The following is a 17,181-nucleotide window of genomic DNA, read 5'->3' as shown; positions in this document are numbered from 1 at the left end:
TTGCTGTCTGTATAACATAGGAAAGGGGCCTTCTGGGTCTTTTAACTTTCCTGTGACTTTCTAGGGAGTCATGTGAATCTCCCCTACTCCGTACAGAAGAAAGTACTTCCGAGAAATCGCTATACAGCGAAGGTTTTGAGCAGAGGGGACATGCTCCCCTTCTCTGAAAACCTTCCCTCTGGCATTTGTGTTGAGATTAGACGGACTGAAGCAGAGAGGACAGTGAGGCCAGGCTGCCAGGAGGTGGGCCGGATGCAGGTGGATGACCCTGATGGTGGTGGTGGTGGTAGGTGGCTGGAGTTTGGATGTTGGCAGGGGGTGGTGCCGATAAACTGCAGATTAGGTGGCCCTATGGTGGAAGAACACAGAGGAACAGAGGGCACAGATGATGAAGCACTAGTGATGGAGCACGGATGATTGATGGAGCACGGATGATGGAGCACTAGTGACCAAGAGGAGGAGCACTGGCAGGGAGCAGGGTCAGGGCAAGCTGGTAATGCCTGTACTGGGAGACACTGGGTAACCAGATAGATACACAATCCTGGAACTGCGACTGGGATGGGAAAAGAAATGGGAGACCAGAGAGGGCAGTTGAACACACAGAAGAAGGATGCTTGGTCCCCAGTTGGGGACCATGCCGTTTGTGGAGTCCTAGGAGGTGTGGCCTTGTTGGGGGAAGTGTGCCACTGTGGTGGGCTTTGAGAGTTTAAAGCCGTTTCTCTCTCTCTCTCTCTCTCTCTCTCTCTCTCTCTCTCTCTCTCTCTCTCTCTCTCCCTCTGCTTTGGGCTCGTGGCTCGTGATGGGAGCGCTCAGCTTCCGCTCCAGGCGCCACGCCTGCCGCCTGCTGCCCTTGCTCCAACAGCATGGGCTCTAACCCTCTGGAACCTCAGACCCAAAGGAACTCTTCTGTAAGTTAAATGGGTCATGGTGTTTTATCCCAGCAAGAGGAAGGCAGCTGACACCACAAGGGATGAAGTCCAGGGCTTCATGCTGCCAGGTAACGCATCCCACCGCTTCCACAGCGCACGGCCTCTTTTGGTAGGCTCCAGGCAAGACAAAATGAAGACCACCGAAAGCTCAGGTCCTGACTCCCAGCCCTCAGTTTTCTCATCTATAAAATGGGGGTGTTATAAAGCACCCTCAGACAGGTATGGTCAAGAGGGCCAGGTGATGTCTGGGCATGGCCACAGTGGCCCTTCCTTCCTTGCCCATCTTGGCTGGTTCAGAGACTCCAAACACCATAGGAAGAACCTGGAAATGCATGAGGCCACACTTGGCTCTCTCTGCACCCTCTAAGCAGCCACCAGGTCTCCGGTCCTGTCCTAACTCCCCTCTCCTGCCCTCCTGCCTCTCTCCAAATTTTGCCCCTCCCCGACCCTGTGTCAGAGCATCCCGTGTCCACCATCCAGGGAGTTACCTGACTTCAGTGAGCTGCACTCCAGGAGCTCAGCCACATTTTATTGCAGAAGCTTCTAGAGATAAAGCCATGGGAGCAGTGGGGATTTCAGGACTATAGTTTGGCCACCCTGCCCACCCCAGGGCTCAGCGGAAGTGAGTGACAGAGTGTAGCTATAGCTGTGATTGTTAAAGTTAATTTATGCTTCATTTACACCGCTCCAGATGCCAGGGATCCTGGGCGGATTTATCTGAATGCCAAGGGAGAGAGGGGGAGGGCTGAGGCTGAGGCCCTCTCTCCAGCTTCTCCCCCTCCCTCGTCCAGTTCTGAGGAGTCCAGCAGACCATGGTGTACCCAGCACTTGCCCTCACAGCTCCTTCCCTGAGCCCTAGCTCTTGCTTCCCCAAACTTGGAGTCACAGAGGGCAGGTAACCTGGGAACAGAACCCCTGCTCAGGTAGGGGATGGACAGGGCAATTAGTGAGTTTCCTCAGTGCTTCTAGGAAGTGTGACAGCCCACCCTCCACTCCAGTGGGCAGAACTGAGTCGCCAGAAGCATTTGATAAAGTCCATAGCTCAGTGAGCGGGACCTTATTTGGAGATGCAACTGCCCACGGTTTCAGTGATGGGGAGGCCTTTGGGAGTGAGGACCCTGACTCAGGAACAGGATCAGCACCCCTTTAAAAGATCTCGGGGTCAAAGCCAGGCTTGTTTGTCCTTCTGTCCTTCTGCCACACAGGGACACAGTGTTCTCCCCCTTCAGAGGACATACCACGTCACTATCCCGCACACAGAGAATGGCCGTCACTGGACCACCACGGCTGTACCTTGATCTCAGATTACCCAGCCTTAGAACTGTAGGGCTTGCTGTGGGATGTATGGCAAACGTGTTGCTGATTAATCAATAAAACACTGATTGGCCGTTGGCTAGGCAGGAAGTATAGGCGGGGCAAGGAGGAGAATAAAGCTGGGAAGTGGAAGGCTGAGTCAGAGAGACACTGCCAGCCACCACGATGAGAAACAGCTTGTGAAGATGCCGGTAAGCCACGAGCCATGTGGCAAAGTATAGATTAAAGGAAATGGATTAATTTAAGCTGTAAGAACAGTTAGCAAGAAGCCTGCCACGGCCATACAGTTTGTAACCAATATAAGTCTCTGTGTTTACTTGATTGGGTCTGAGGCTGTGGGACTGGCAGGTGAGAGAGATTTGCCCTGACCGTGGGCCAGGCAAGAAAAACTCTAGCTACAAGGGCTCACCTTTCTGTCCCTTCCCTGTCAATCCCCTAGTCTGTACTGCTTTGTCATAATGACACACGTGCATGGCTGTGGTCTGTGTAGATGGAACAAAACTAATAAGGCCCAGTGACTAGCATCCTAAAAAGCGGAGGGAAGCCAGGCATGACACACACACCTGGAATCCCAGCACCTGGGAGGCAGAGGCAGGTGGATCTTTGTGAGTTCAGGGCCAGTCTAGTCTACAGAGCGAGTTCGTTGCTAGCCAGAGGTACACTGTGAGACTCTGCCTCAAAAAAGTAAAATAGAGATTTAGACACAGAGGACTGCTCCCTGTGATGACAGACATGGATTTCACGGGTTCAGCTGCCACCAAAGAACTTCAAGGATTAACAAAACCATCAGAAACCAGGAGCAATGCCTGGGGGCTGGAGACTGGTGTGGCAGCACACACCTGTGATCCCAGCCCATGAGAGGTTAGAGGCAGGATTATGAGTTCAAAGCTATTCTGGGCTATATAAAGAGACCTTGCCTCACACCCCACATCCTCCCAAAAAAGAGGTGTGGGGAGTCCTGTTGAGGTATTTTACAGACTTCTACATCTTAAACTCCTCCCATTCATGACCCTCATCTGTCCAGGAACTCTCTATAGGACCTAGGGTATACAGGTGCATACAATAGGAATAAAAAACCAACATTAACCGATGGTACATCAGAAGGAAATTTACAGGGCCAAGTGTGGTGGCACAGGCCTCTAATTAGTCCCAGCACTTTGGAGGCAGAGAAAGGTAGATCTGTGAATTCAAGGGCAGCTTGGATTATATAGTAAGACTGTCTCAAAGAAAAGCAAAACAATTCTTTGGTATATATAGATATGCATATATACGCCACTATATATAATTTCCTATTTATTAATGATGAGAGCAGATTTGCATTCTCATGAGATGGATGTACTGATTTTTATATAAAGAATTATTGGCTGAATATTTGATACTGCAGGATCTTCAATATTTTTCAGAGTTAATCAATATTTTTTAATTAAAAAATTGGGGGTGAGCTGGATAGTTTTATGTAACCTGACACGAGCTAGAATCACCAGAGAGAAGGAAGCCTCACTTGAGAAAATGTCTCCATAAAATCAAGCTGTAGGTGAGACTGTAGGCATTTTCTTAGTGATGGATGGGGCGGGCCCAGCCCATTGTGGGTGGGGCCGCCCCTGGGCTGGTGGTCCTGGGTTCTATAAGAAAGCAAGCTGAGCAAGCCATAGTAAGCAGCACTCCTCCATGGCCTCTGCTTCAGCTCCTGTCTCCAGGTCCCTGCCCTGCTTGAGTTCCTGCCCTGATTTACTTCAGTGATGAACAGTAAGATGGAAGTGTAAACAAACCCTTTCCTCTCCAATTAGCCTTTGGTCTTAGTCAAGGTTTCTATTGCTGTGAAGGGACACCATGACCATGACAACTTTTACAAAGGAAAACATTTAATTGGACTGACTTACAGTTTGAGAGGTTCAATCCATTATCACCATGGCGGGACATGGTGGCGTGCAGGCAGACATGGTGCTGGAGAAGGAGCTGAGAGTCTACATCTGGATCCTCAGGCAATAGGAAGTGAACTGGCCCTGGGTGTATCTTGAGCACAGGAGACCTCAAAGCCCGCTCCACAGTGACACACTTCCTCCAACAAAGCCACAGCTCCTAATAGTGTCACTCCCTATGGGGGCCATTTTCTGTCAAACCACCAGAGTCATGGTGTCTCATCACAGTAATAGAAACCCTAAGACAGGGCAGCTGTATGGGTATGTGTGTGGGCACATGTGTGGGAGCACGTGTGTGGGGGCACGTGTGTGGGGGCACGTGTGTGGGGGCACGTGTGTGGGGGCACGTGTGTGGGGGCACGTGTGTGTCCCAGTACTTATGAGGTAATCCAAGGACAACTGTGGACTTGTCCTTCTATCGTGTGGATCCTGGGGATCAAACTCACGTTCCCAGGCTCAGTGGCAAGCACCTTTATGCACTCAGCCATCTCTCCGGCCCACTGCTTTGGCTTTACAATCGTCAACACTGAGAACTCTGCTTCACATACATATGTAGTACAAAATGGCATCAGCACGTTCAGTCTCATTGCAGAAATTGTTGGAAATTCTGTCCTCATCCCAAGCCAAAACTCAGTTAATGTGTTTATTTTAAGTGAGACTCAAGTCAGCAACTCAAATAGTAGTTTTTTAAAAACCGCACATTCTAACACGAGCTAATCCAAAGACAGACTAATTTGATACTTACACACTGAAGAATGCTGGTTGGAAAACGCGCAGTCTCTGTTTTCTGTAATTAAACCACGGTGTCTGTTCACATACAAATAAAAGCCTTTGTGTGCACAGTACGAACACTAACTCACAACACGCAGTGCTCTCAAGTCTCAGTCTGAGCTGAGGTATTTGGGGCAGTGTTTGTTGGTGTGCAGCAGGATGACATCCACAAAGCCAAGTGCTAGTGGTGTATGTTCACAACCAAGGCTGCGGTGCAGCTGCGTGACGCAGCGCGGGTGGGAGCTGCCAGAGGCATGGCAGATCCGTTACACGTCAGAACTTGAAGTTACGCTTTCAGAAACTTTTACCTGTTGACAAAAGTTTTTTGCAGCTCCTACATTTAGGTATGTGACCACGCCTGGGGTCAGGACCACAGTGTAAGGAGCTGGTTTTAAACATCTTCTCTGTGGTCCTGTGACTCACTAGCAGACTAACCCAGTGGCCATGAGAGTCGTGGTGGTGGTGATGGGGTGGCGGTAATGGTGATCATGGTCATGATGATAGTGGTGGTGATGGTGATAATGGTGGTGATAGTGATGGTGGTGGTCATGGTGGTCATGGTGATGGTGATGGTGGTGATGATGGTGATCAGGGTGGTGGTGATGGTGGTGATGATGGTGATCAGGGTGGTGGTGATGGTGATAATGGTGGTGATAGTGATGGTGGTGGTCATGGTGGTCATGGTGATGGTGGTGATGTTGATCAGGGTGGTAGTGATGGTGATCAGGGTGGTGATGATTTGGTGATGGTGTGGTGATGGTGATGGTGATGGTGGTGGTGGGGCGGTCTTGCTTTCTGTGTTAAGAGTCTGTCAGTTTGATATTTGGCAATGATGCGCTAAAAGCCTCAGATATCTGAGACACTATGCCCTCTTGTCCTCTTCCTCCTTTCCCATCTCTTTCCTCCTCCTTCCCTCCTTCCCTTCTGCCTGTTCCCTTTCAGCATGTGCCAAGGCTCGTCATTCATCAGACTCTGAGCTGGGGTACTGAGACCCAGAGTGGGGGCAACCGCACCCCTACCCGTGTGCATGAGTATGTGTATGTGTGTGTGAGAGAGAGTGTGTGGGTGTCTCTGTGTGTGAATAAATGTGTGTGAGTGTGCATGAGTGTGTATGTGAATGAATGGATGTGTATGAGTGTGCATGAGTGTGTGTGTGAGAGTGTGTGGGTGTCTGTGTGTGTAAGTGAATGAATGTGTGAGTGTGCATGGGTGTGTGTGAGAGAGAGCATGTGTGTGTGTGTGTATGTGAGGGAATGAATGTGTGTGAGTGTGCATTGAGTATGTGTGTGTGTGAGTGGGTGTGTGCACACATGTGTCTGTGCATCACAGGCATACAGTGTCCATGGAGGACAGAAGAGGACATTGGACCCCTGGAACTGGAGTTATGGATGGTTATGAGTCACCATGTGAAGCTGAGAACTGAACCCCAGTCCTCTTGCAAGGGCAGCAAGTGCTCTAATCACTGAGCTGTCTCTCGAGCCCCCACATCCCTACTGTTAAGGATCTTGTGTTTGGGGCCTGAACACAGCACGAAAGAAACAGTCTCACTATGGTTTGATGGCGTCCTGACTGGGGGGCTCTGTGTTCCTGCTGGGGCCACCTGCGCTTGGGCCTCTCTGTCCCTTTACACCTCTGAACTAGTTTGCTTTCTGTTGCTGTGTAAGCGAACTGTGACCAAAAGCAAAGTGAAGAGGAACGTATCTATTTTATCTTTCAGGTTTCAGTCTGTCAGGAGCTCAGGGCAGGAACCTGAGGCAGAAACTGAAGCAGAGAGCATACAGGAAGACTCCTCACCGGCTTGCTCCCTGTGGTGCACCCAGTCTGCTTTCTTGTCTAGGACGCTCAGGGGTCATACTGTTCACCCCCCTACACCAATCATTATCAAGAATTGCCCCACAGACATGCCCACGGGCCAATCTGATGGAGACAATTCCTCCACGGAGGTTCCCTCTTCCCAGGATATAACACTGAGAAAAGGCAATGGGTAGATAAACGGAACTATTTGGCTTACAGATTACAGTGCACCATTGAAGGAAGCCGAGGCAGGAACCTGGAGGCAGGAACCTGGAGGCAGGAACCTGGAGGCAGGAACCTGGAGGCAGGAACCTGGAGGCAGGAACGGAAGCAGAGACCCTAGAGAAACATCACTTACTGGCTTGTTTTCATGGCTTGCTCAGGTCCATTTTTTTTTTTAATGCAACCCAGAACCACCTGCCCAGGAGTGGCACCACTCAGTGGGCCGGGTTCTCCTGTATCAAATTAACAATCAAGAAAAGGCTCCATAGACATGCCAGTGGCATGGAGGCAACTCTGCCACCTGGGGCTCCTTCCTGCCAGGTAGGTGACAAGTTCATGTCAAGCTGACAAGCACTAACCAGTACTTAACAACAATCTATAAACGTTTCTCCTTATACCACAGAGAAGGGCAGTTTTACCCCTCATCAAGGAAACTTCTCTTTACAACAGACAAGAGACCATGACAGAAAACCACAACCCATCCAAATGCAGAGTTGTGGAGCCCAGTCCCTGCGGATACATCTACAAAACACCCCTACACCTAAGGCTCAGAGAACATCGCAGAAGAGCAGCAGAAAGACTGTAAGAGCCGGAGGCTCAGGGAGTTTGCTGTGAGGTCGTGTCCTAGTCACATCAGAAGCTACCCCCGTAAAGTCTCATCATCGTGACTGCCCAAGTGTGAGCCGGACAAGGAAGACAGTGACGAGCGTGCCAAACTGGATGGAGAGAAGCCCATGGGGCCTTGACCCTACACAGAGAACTACAGGCACCTGAGGAAGGCTGGGAGTGGGCGAGCACACCAATTGGCTGTCCTGCGCCAGTCAGCTCTGAAAACACACACAAGTAACATTATACAGACTGAGCAGGTTACTTTAGGAAGATATGCACATACACATATATAAAAGCAATAAGCTGGGTAGTGGTGGTGCATACCTTTAATCCCAGCACTCGGGAGGCAGAGGCAAGCAGATCTCTGTGAGTTCAAGGCCAGCCTGGTCTACAGAGTGAGATCCAGGACAGGTACCAAAACTACACAGAGAAAACCTATCTCGAAAAACCAAAAATAAAATAAAATAAAAAATTAAAAGGCAGTAACAATTAGTTTTTTTTTTTTAAAAAAAAAGGGCCTGAATTTGAAGGAAAGTAGGGTCTACAGTTATTACATATTGTAATTATATGTTGTAATTACACGATAATCTCAAAAGGAAAAGAAACCCCCCAGCAGCACAACTTGAATGTCTCTCCCGCCAGCTCCGTAACCATGGCCTTCAGGGCTCAGACACTCATTTGCCCTCTAGAGGAGTCTGTCTGCTTGGGTCAGCCAAGGCTGCCGAGAGAACCAGTCGTCTGGATCCAGGAGGGCTGCACCCCTGTAGGGCATGTGCCCCTCTGATTTACACCCTTTGCTCTCTCTCCCCAGCTCACGGAAGAGGCGGAAGATCTATGCCTGTCTAGGGCTTCACGATGAGAGGGGAAACGACGCGCCGACACCTTAATTACGGCCATTGTCACAGAGTCACACTGAAGTTGTCTGATGATCCCCTTGAGAACCAGCATTAATGGTCGTCAGAGCCTTTGACGCCCTGTGGTGGATTGGAGAGCGACACAAATGGCGGGCGATCCACTTCAGCTGAAGCCCTGGTGACCATTCTGCTCACATTCCTACCTGTGAGACTGCCATGGACAAGGAGCCCTTTGGGAGCGGAGACAGAGGAGAGCAGCCCCACACAGCCTCACCTTGAGGGCCTGGTCTCTGCCTTGGTCAAGTTTCTGGCCAAGCTGGAGGACACATGAGAGGCTGGTCTGCCCATCTCTTCCAAACCTACACCCCCACCTTGCCATGGCCAGGTGCCCTGCTGCAGCTCTGAGGTCCCATGTGTAGATGGCTGTGTCAAGGATGCCTGTGTGACCCCAGAACTGCCCCCCATCACAGCACCGGGAGTGTGCTCCATTATCCTCCCACGTCACAGATGATGCCCGAAGGGTGGCCCCAGCTCACCCGCTGTAGGGGGCAGAGCAGGGGGCCGGGCTCAGCAGCAGCAGCAGGAGGGAGAGCTCACAAAGTGGGGGGATTTGTTAAGGTCACCTGGATCTCTTACAGCAGGGCCTCTGTGTAAACAAACGTTTCACCACGTCGGGGAGATGAAAAGATTTGAACCCCTCTGTATGAAAGTTTTACAAGGTGAGGGAGATCTATAGAACTTTGGTCCTTGGCAGGCTCGCCACTTTTGATAGGAAAAAAAGGAAAACCACATTTCTCACACAGGGACTCACAGCTGCAGAGAGGCCTGGCCACCAGGAGGGCCGGGCTCTGAGCAGTCCAAGGAAGGGCCTTGATCCTGCAGACTGGGGACCTGGTTCATGACCTTGGTAACGGACTTCACATCCTTGAACCTTAGATCCCTCGGCAGAAGATGAGGTATCACGGTGATACTTCCCGTCTAGGGCCACCAGACAGTGCTCAGGGAGCACCTCAACCCATCCCTGACTAGCCCAGCCTTCTCAAGGCTCTTCCCACACATGGTGGAAGCCAATGGGTCCTGGAGAGCCTTCTCCCTCCTGCCTTGGTTGTCTTCCAGCAGCTCTGGGATGGAACCTTGACCGTCTGTATGTTCAGCAGGCGAGGAAGTTGAAGTGCAGAGGTGAACAGACTTGCTAAGGCAGCATACAAGTGTGGCCGTTTGGGTGAAAATGGCCTCATAGGCCCATAGGGAACGGCACTATTAGAAAATGTGACCTTGTTGGAAGGAGTCTGTCACTGGGAGTGGGCTTTGAAGTTTCAAATACTCAAACCAGGCCTAGTGTCACTCTTCTTGCTGCCTGTCCATCCAGATGTACAAATCTCGGCTCCTTCTCCAGCACCCTGTCTGCCTGAGCACCGCCATGCTTCCCGCCATGATGATAATGGACTAAACCTCTGAATCTGTAAGCCAGCCCCAATTGAATGTTTTCCTTTCTAAGAGCATCTGTGGCCATGGTGTCTCATCACAGCAACAGAAAACTCTAAGGCAGTAAGTGACCCCCAGGCCTCTATTGATGATCAGATCTCCCAGCCAGGGCACACCCCTCACCACCTGAGCTGGCAAGATGCTGTCACAGAGCCCAAGTCCAAAACCCAGCAGTTCTACCCCTCAGAATCTACCTGGGAGAAACTGAGTCTTGTTCACACCCTGACTGGCATAGGATGCTCTCAGTAGCATCACTCATGAGAGCAGAAACGTGGCCAGAACCCATATGTTGACCTGTGGAGGAACAGGCAAGCAAAACATGGCAGAGCTACACCATATGGACACGATACAGCCACAGACAGGAGTACTGAAACAGAGAGAGACACAGTGACTCTTTAGATGTCACGATCTGGAAGATACTAGTCACACATGGCCACATGTGTTGTGTCCTTACCAGGAGACGCCAAGGACAGGCAAATCCACAGAAAAACGGGAGGGAGCCATGGGCTCTGTGTATACACACACGTGTGTGTAAATGGATTCCTGGTGGGGGAGATTATAAAATTGCTCTGAAATTAACACGGTTCTAGTTGCAAAACTAAATATATTAGCTGGGCATGGGGGTGTGTACTTTTAGTACCAGCATTTACATAGACAACTCAGGAGACTTGCTATAGGTTCCAGGCTAGCCTGAGCTACATAGTGAATTCAAAGACAGCCTGACTCAAAAGAAACAGTTGGGTGTGGTAACACATGCCATCTATTTATTTACTGTTGTGTTTTTGTTTTGTTTTGTTTTTGAGACAAGGTCTTTCTCTGCAGCCCTGGCTGATCTGGAGCCCCCTATGTAGACCAAGTTGGCCTCAAATTCACAGAGATCGGCCTGCCTCTGCCTCCTGATTACACCTTTAATCCCAGTACCCAGGAGACTGAAGGAGGTGGATCCCTGTGAGTTTAAGGCCAGCCTAGTCTACATAGCAAGTTCCAGGCCAGCCAAGGATACATAGTGAGACCTTGTCAAAACCAAACCAAACAGACACACAAAGAATATATCCCCTCACAAAACCCTGATTTTCATGAAGACTGGTGCTATTGTTTACCAGTGTGCACTCTATGGTGTGTGAATGTCTTAATAAAGCCACAGCAAACACGGGGTCGGTGTGGGGCGACTTCTAGATGGCTCGGTAGGTAAAGGTACTTGTCATAAACGCCAGGTGGCCTGACTTCATCCCTAGAACCCACATAAAGGTAGAAAGAGAAAACTCATTCCACAAAAGTAAATCCCGTATCTCAGTCAGGGTTATGATCACTGTGATGACATACCATGACCAAAACAACCTGGGGAGGAAAGGGTTAATCCAGCTTATACCTCCACACCACTGTTCATCACGGAATGAAGTCAGGACAGGAACTCAAGCAGGGCAGGAACCTGGAGGCAGGAGCTGATGCAGAGGCCATGGAGGGGTTCTGCTTACTGGCTTGTTCCCCATGGCTTGCTCAGCCTGCTTTCTTATAAAACCCAGGACCACCAGCCCAGGGATGGCTCCACCCACAATGGGCTGGGCCCTCCCCCACTGATCACTAATTAATGATCCTATAGGCCTGCCTAAAAGCCCATGTTATGGAGACGTTTTCTCAGTTAAGGTCCCCTCCTCTCAAATGACTCTAGCTTGTGTCAAGTTGATATAAAACTATCCAACACAACTGACCCCTTGTCAACTTGACATACAGACACATCACTGTTAACCCACCACCTTTCCTTTATTGTTCATCTCCAAGATCTCACATTAATACTGACATCACAATATAAAATACTTTCAACTTAGAAGTGTCACAGTCCTCTCCGCCGCCATGGCGCCCGTGAAAAAGCTTGTGGCGAAGGGGGACCAAAAAAGGAGGAGGAGGAGGAGGAGGAGGAGGAGGAGGAGGAGGAGGAGGAGGAGGAGGTTTTGAAGTTCGTCCTTGACTGCACCCACCCTGTAGAAGATGGAATCATGGATGCCGCCAATTTCGATCAGCTCCTCTAGGAGAGAATCAAGTGAACGGCGGGAAAGCTGGGAACCTTGGTGGCGGGGTTGTGACCATCGAACGGAGCAAGAGCAAGATCACCGTCAGCTCCAAGGTGCCTTTCTCCAAAAGGTATTTGAAATATCTCACCAAAAAATATTTGAAGAACAGTCTCTGAGACTGGTCATGTGTTGTCGCCAACAGCAAAGAGAGCTACGAGCTGCATTACTTCCAGATTAACCAGGACAAAGAGGAGGAGGAGGAGGGTTAAGACACAATGGTCTGCAATGCTTATTAATTCATAAATAAAAGTTAGGGCCAAAAAAAATAAGTGTCACAGTCCTACAAATTCAAACACTTCAAAAATGCAGTCTCTTAAACAAAGTGTCTTTTAAAATCCAAAGTCTCTCATCTATAGGCTCCTGTCAAATAGGAGCTTTCTTACTTGGAAAGGGAAGAGCCAGGGCACAGTCACAGTCTGAACAAAGCAAAACCAAACTCCAACTGTGTAAAACCTCAGTGTTCAGTAGTGTCTGGGATTCACTCACCATCTTCTGGGCTCCTCCAAAGGGCCTGGGTCACTTCTCCGGCTCCGTCCTCCGCAGCACACACAGCTTGTCTTCTAGGCTCTGGCTGGCTCCATTCCATGGCTGCTGCTGTTCTTGGTGGTCGTCCCATGGCGCTGGCATCTCCAAAATGCTGCGGTCTCTGCCGTAACTGGACTGAATCTTTACCAACAACCGCTCCTGGGCTCTCTTCAGGGACTCCAGCCCTGCCATACAGTGCCAAGCCTCAGCTGCTCTCCATCATCTCTTCATGCCTTCAAAACCAGTAACACCTGGGTGACTCTTCCATGACCAAGTTCAGCTGCCAGCATGAGGTGCAGCCGTGGCTGCCTCTGGAACACAGCTTCTGTGTGCTGACCCTGAGGAAACCCTTCCCAGAAGACTTCACCTCAGTGATGCTGGTCTTCTCAATCACTGCTGATTCTTCAGCCCCAGCTGAGCAGCATCCATTGTCCCAGCAAAGCAAAGGTTTCACTTCAGTGGTTCTGGTCTCCTGTTAATCACAGCTGATTCTTCAGCCCCAGCTGACCAGACACCACAGATTCTTCACACAAATGGCCCAGCAGAGTCTTTGCTTCCCTCAGAAACTTCACGAGCCAGGCCTCCATCATCTGCACTGCTCTCAACATTCTTATCTTCCAAGCTCCTCAGAACAGCTCACTGAGCTCTCAACACTCAATGGCTTTTCCAGCCCAGAGTTCCAAAGTCGTTCCACAATCCTCCCCAAAGTAACATGGTCAGGTCTAACACAGCAATATCCCACTACCTTGGTACCAACTTCCTGATGCAGAGATCATGGAGGGCTACTGCTTACTGGCTTGCTCCCCATGGCTTGCTCAGCCTGCTTTCTTATAGAACCCAGGACCACCAAGCCAGTGATGGCCCCACCCACAAAGGGTTGGCCCCTCCCCCATCAGTCACTAATTAAGAAAATGCCCTACAGGCTTGCCTACAGCCCCATCTTACAGAAGTATCTTTTAAAATTAGGGGTCCCTCCTCTCTGATGACTTTAGCTTGTGGCAAGTTGACATAAAACTATCCAACACATCCCAGACTATTTGAGTAGGTAGTTCCCTGCCCAGTCTCTAATTCACACCCTGCAGCCTACCTGGGGTAATCCCAGATCTCAAATGGCCCCACCAAAGCCAAGTAGGCTATGTGGCCTAGTAAGGAAGCAATAATGAACCTACCACAGAGGACCTTGAGGAATAGCTCTGAGTGCTCTTCATCACTCCATGCTCATGCCTGTCCCTTTGCTCAGAGTCTACAATGGTCCAGGCTCTGTACCACTGCTGGGGACACAGCAGAAAGCAAGAAAAGCTCTGACTTCCAGGATGCCAACAGCTGAGGATGCAAGAGCTGGCGGCAGTGTGTGCCAACACGCCTGGCAAGGAAGAGCGTCTTCGTAAGGAATTGTCTAGATCAGGTTGGCCTGTGGGCATGCCCGGTGGGCATTGTCTAACTGATGTAGAAAGACCCAGCCCACTGTGGGTGGCACCATTCCCTAGCCAGGAGTCCCGAATACTATAAGAGGGGAGAAGGTGGCTACCTGAGAGCAGGCCAGCAGCAAGGTTGACTTTACTCTCTCTTCAATCTTGACTGTGGCTGCTTGAGCTTCTGCCTTGACTTACCCAAAATGATGGGCTCTCAAAATTGTAGGAGTGTATCTAGGACCCCAAACTGAGGACCCATGACCCAGCCTCCACCATCTAGGACCCCAAACTGAGGTCCCATGACCCAGCCTCCACCACCACCTTGCCACATGCCCAGTGCCTCTATTACACACTGTAACTGCTATCTACAGCAGCAAAAGAGGCCAGACCAGATTGTAACAAGCATCTCGGGAATATTTTAAGTTGTTTTTTTGTGTTTGTTTGTTTGTTTGTTTGTTTGTTTGTTTGAGGCAGGGTTTCTCTGTGTAGCTCTGGCTGTCCTGGAACTCGCTCTGTAGACCAGGCTGGCCTCGAACTCACAGAGATCTGCCTGCCTCTGCCTCCCAAGTGCTGGGACTAAAGGTGTATGCCACTACTACCTGGACTAAATTGTATTTTAAAGCCTCTAAACTTGCCATGTCAGGGGGACGAGAGTCAAGACAGTAAGTGTTAATGGTTGCACCGGAAGAGCTGGGCCCCTTTCCCTGGTGGATTTTAACAACACAGATCAGGGAGACCCACCCCGAGGGCAATGAAACTGTGGGTAGTTACAGCAGCAGGGCGCTGAGTTATGGATATGAACCTGTCCCCAGCTTCTTGTTTTTAATTAGAAAGCACTTTTTGGTAATTCCACTCAGCATGGTAGCTATGGTTTGAGAGTCTCTTGTTCACTGTCTTTAAATTGTGAGACGTTCCTTCAGGCCTGGTGGAGATGGACACTCAGGGCCATGGTTGGCAGAGACAAGGGATGCAGGCTCAGCACCCCATCTTGATCTGTGGCAGCACACCTGGGCATTATTCCAAGGAGCTCAGAGTCTTTGCTCTGAGTGGAGGCCCAGCCCAGGAACAGGGGCTCAGACCTAAGAGATGTCCGCTGCCTGTCTTCAAGAATCTCAGCCAAACCTTTTCCTACTCACCTCACATTACCTCACCCTGGGCGACTTCCCTGACCTCCACCCTCTGATCTCTCATTCCTCTTCCATTGGCTACCCAGACCTCAGCTGCCACACCCATCCATTCCATTGGCTACCCAGACCTTAGCTACCAACATCCATCCATTCCATTGGCTACCCAGACCTTAGCTGCCAACATCCATTCATTCCATTGGCTACCCAGACCTTAGCTGCTAACATCCATCCACTCACTTATCTGTCTACACACCATCCACCCACCTGCCATGCATCCATTCACGGCCTCACCATCCATTCATTCATCCACCCACCCATCTGTTACCCACCCACCTACTTATCCACCTATGCAACCTGAAAGGGAGCTGTTGTAGAATCTTAGTTGGAGGTGTGTTACATTTGTTTATGCTGTGGAACATTTATTTAATGATGCAATGATGTGTTGCATTCTTTTATGCTGCATTTGTTTAACTCTGTGAAGCTGTGTTACTTTGCCTGTCTAAAACACCTGATTGGTCTAATAAAGAACTGAATGGCTGAGAGCTGGGCAGAGAAAGGATGGATAGGCGGGGCTGGCAGGCAGAGAGAATAAATAGGAGGAGAAATCTGGGAAGAGGAGATTAAGGAGAAGGAGAAAGAAAAGGAGGAGGAGGACCCAGGGACCAGCCACTCAATGACACAGCCAGTCACGGAGTAAGGAGTAACAAAAGGTATACAGAAATAGAGAAAGATAAAAGCCCAGAGGCAAAAGATAGACAGAATAATTTAAGTTTAGAAAGGCTGGCTAGCAACAAGCCAAGCTAAGGCCAGGCATTTATAAGTAATAACGAGTCTCCATGTGATTTATTTGGGAGCTGAGTGGCAAGCCCCCAAAGAGCAAAGAGCCCAAAGAGTAAAAAACAAACAAACAAAAAAAAAAAAAACACCCAACAACAGGGAGCCAATAGCCTTCAGCCATTCCTGTAAGCAAACCCATGCACCTCCATCAGATTCTCATGAAACACTTGTCAGGTAAGATCTAGCATGCCCATTTTACAGATGGAAAAAAAACCTTAGGCTCTGAGAATTTAGATTGCTTGCCCAAAGGCCAGACAATGGACAATTAGTTGCATGCTTAATTGAGACACAGCCACAGGCCACTGATGGCGAGGGGTTTGGGCCAGGAAAGAAAGACCTTCTAAATAATACCTTGTAGGCAAGTGAGCTGCCTATGTCCCACCCCAAGTTTGGTCCCCAAATCTCATTCCCTGGCTCCTAGACCAGGCATCAGCTGCTAGGCCATCTCTTGCCCAGCATGGGGTAGGAAATGGACAGCACCCAGCACAGGGGCCCATTGTGGCCCCTGGGTAGCACAGGCTTCCTATTGTGCAGAAGCAGCAGCAGGTGGACTTCTCCTGAGGCCTAGTGCCTGTCATCCAGCTTTGGTTGCCACCATTGTGTGGCTACAGGGGCCCTTTGTCCCCAGAGGGCTCTCTCTCTCTGCCTGCCTAGACCTCCCATAACCCCAGTCATGGTGGTTTGCATTCAAGATAGAGCGAGATTCAGGACCAAGTGGGTAAGAACACTGGTTTGGGGGTCCCCCACCCCCCCTCTTGGAGCCTCAGTTTCCCCAACTGTAACAGGTGATTTCCTGCCATGCCTCGGCCCTGATGATGAGGGTGTGGCACTTGGAGGTCACCCTGAGTGTGGGATTGGGCCAAGCTCTCTCGATGTCTGCTGAGTGCCCCCCTCACCCCCCAACTCCCCACCCCGGAGCTATTTCCTCATCTGTAAAGGAGAAACAAAGCAGGGCCTGTCCCCAGGAACAGCGTCACACAGAGCTCTCAGCTCCGAGCTGTGCCTAGAGATGGCAGCTGCCGCCACATTGCAGTCACAGTGGTGCTGCAGCCCCAGGAGCTTTAAAGAGCTTGGTGCCACAGCAGAGCAGTCACAACTGTCCCGGATGCCGCGACAAGATGCCAAGACCCCTCCCTTGGCCGTGTCCTGCCTCTACTCAGAGAAGACAAGCACTATTTCTTTTTCTTTCTTTCTTTTCTTTCTTTCTTTTTTTTTTTTTTTTAGGATTTATTTACTTATTATGTACACAGTGTTCTGCCTGCATGTATGTCTGCAGGCCAGAAGAGGGTACCAGATCTCATTACAGACGGTTGT

The 17,181-nt window shown here is 50.1% G+C and overlaps 1 pseudogene; it reads left to right on the top strand.

Moving 5' to 3' along the window:
- Positions 1–924: 924 nt before the first annotated feature.
- Positions 925–12,218, top strand: LOC131898543 (large ribosomal subunit protein eL22-like; annotated as a pseudogene).
- The last annotated feature ends 4,963 nt before the right edge of the window (positions 12,219–17,181 follow it).

This window comes from Peromyscus eremicus, chromosome 23, assembly GCF_949786415.1.
Source record: "Peromyscus eremicus chromosome 23, PerEre_H2_v1, whole genome shotgun sequence".
NCBI lineage: Eukaryota > Metazoa > Chordata > Mammalia > Rodentia > Cricetidae > Peromyscus > Peromyscus eremicus.
The sequence above is the reverse complement of the archived record's forward strand: the minus strand, read 5'-3'. Positions and strand labels throughout refer to the sequence as shown.